General features: G+C 39.1%; 1 protein-coding gene across 1 annotated transcript in view; it reads right to left on the bottom strand.

Moving 5' to 3' along the window:
- Positions 1–2,501, bottom strand: part of LOC108786573 (epithelial chloride channel protein-like) — a 44,221-nt gene that overhangs the window by 28,669 nt on the left and 13,051 nt on the right. The gene's annotated exons all lie outside the window — the stretch shown is intronic.

Raw genomic sequence — 2,501 nt, 5'->3', positions numbered from 1 at the left:
AGGGTGTTCAAGAGGATATAACCAAAAACCCTTTTTTTTTTTTTTTTTTTTCTTTTCTTTTTTTTTTTAAATAAACATAGACACAAATAAACAAAAACACTATTTTAACAGAGCAAACATATCCATACCAACCCTTTATCCTCAACAATATCCGCAACTGGCAACTGCCACCTGCTGCTGAACGTGGAAACAGTTCCTGGTCAAAGAAATTTAATTACACGCAATTGTAGGATTGTACAGCTTCTCTGTGATTCTTTATATATAGTTTGGCTTACGTGGGTACATGGCTACCACTTGGTTTGCCCTAGAGTATTTGCCTGACAAACTAAGGAAAAAGTTGTAAATAACTATTCTATTTAACCACTTCAAGACCAGGTGTTTAGACCCCCTTCCTGGCCAGGCCATTTTTCAGTATTCAGCGCTGCGGTACTTTGACTGACGTTTATTCCGTCATGCAACGCTGTACTGAAATTAATTTTATACCATTTTTTGGGGACCGATAGAGCTTTCTTTTGGGGGTATTTAAAACACCACTGGGGTTTATATTTTTTACTATAATTAGGAAAAATTACAGAATTTTTTTTATTTCACATTATGTTAGGAAACATTTATTATTACCCAGTTTTTTGGTAAAATATAAAAGCTCTACAGCCGGCGGATCGCTTGTATGGTAACAGGCATCGCTGCCTATTTTTAAATACCGGCCATTGCCCGCTCGTGCGAGGGGGCGTGTCTGAGCGGACGTCTAAAGATCTCTCAGATCTAGAGACCTCTCGGCCGGCCGTTTTTTACAATGGCCGTCCCTGAGGTGGTTAATCTATATCTGTAACAGTTTCACTATAATGTTTTGGCTACAAACTTGGCACTTTTTGCATGCTGTGATTTTTTTACAAATAAAATTTTGATGTTGTATTTTTGTTGAAGCACTTCAATGATCGCCTTACATGTTTCCGGAATTATCTTCCCCAAGGACTGTGCTGATATTCCTGTAGAAAACTTTAGATCTGCTAAGGACCTTCCTGTAGCCAAAAAACGTAATGTGGTGGTGATAAGTCTTTGCTCTGCAGTTATTGCCTGCCTCATTAATAGATCTTGGATAGATTTCTCTGACAGACGTAGATAATTTCTGTCATCATCTGGGTTTTTTTCTGCCCAAAAAAATGAATCAGTCTCATATGAGATAACGTGTCTCCTTTTTTAGGCCATTCTTTGGCCCAGATTCGACGTCTTCTTGGCTTCTTGCACTGCTTTTGGATAGCCGATACACCGAGCACCACCACAGCTAGGTTTTCGATTTGCAGGTTGTTTAGGTGCTCCAATGCTGTAGATGTTATTCTCATGCAGCAGCAAACAACGAATGATCGCAATACGAATGAACATTCATATTATATACAGCTTCCTATGGGAGTGGCATAGAGGTCACATACATTACATGTTTATGTCACTTCCGTTACCTCACTGGTCGATGTTTTAACTCTCAACATTGTGATACCTCTCCAATAATCACTTTTGATCGTTTTGAAAAGGAAAAAAGTTAGTAAGCCTTTCTTGCGTGTCCACGAATAAACGTCTGTACAGGCCCGGATTTCCCACAAGGACACCGAGGCCCGGCCTCGGGGCGGCAGAGCGCAGAGGGGCGGCAGCGGTGACCTTGTGGAGAAGTTGCGGGCGCCGCTGTAAGGTGTCCCGGCGGCGGACCGTAGTGTGCGGCCGCCATCCAATCACGACGGGGCGGCCCAAGGCTCCGCCCACCGGCTCTTTTTTTTTAAAAATAAGAAGAAATAATTGAATAAAAAATAAAAAGTGATAAAAATAAAGAAACAAGGCCAGGTTCCACAAAACCGGGGCGGCAGGGAGAGTAAATCTGGCCCTGCATCTGTAGATTCTTTGTATGAAATTCTAACAGTGTATACCCTACTTTAGTATTTATGAGACAGGTGTGTGAAGCAAACGATGTGAGGTAACTTTATTTTTATTATTTTGATGTATTTAAACCCTGTCATAAATTGATGTGTTACTATTGTACCTGAGGAAGGCCTGGGAAGCCTGAAACTTTAATATGAACATGCTGTACACCCTATTGTACAGGTAAATATAAAATGTAAAAAAAATATTGAGCAAGCTTTTTGGAGTGCAGAGCCCATCTTTTTAATTTATACGTATACATGTGGATGGAGTGAAAGTAGACAGTATATATATATCTGAGCGTGTGACTCAATACTAAACCACATGATTCTTTTAACTGCAGTTAAGTGTGGGTAGTAGCTGAGCCAGCATTTCCTGGAAGGAAATACTATCAGTTATTCAGATTGCTTTGAAAAATAATCTCATTGAGTTTCAACTGAGACAAGAAAACAACCAGCAAACAATTAACTTGCACTCTTTTATAAAAGACTGCAGGTGAAAGCTAATATATATGTTTTAAAAAGAGAATTAAAAATAAAAGAAAGGCAATAAATATAAAATCTGGCACATATATATATATATATATATATTTCATA

This window comes from Nanorana parkeri, unplaced genomic scaffold (assembly GCF_000935625.1).
Source record: "Nanorana parkeri isolate BGI_ZX_2015 unplaced genomic scaffold, ASM93562v1 scaffold217, whole genome shotgun sequence".
In the NCBI taxonomy this organism is placed as follows: domain Eukaryota; kingdom Metazoa; phylum Chordata; class Amphibia; order Anura; family Dicroglossidae; genus Nanorana; species Nanorana parkeri.
This window is presented reverse-complemented; position numbering and strand designations above follow the sequence as displayed.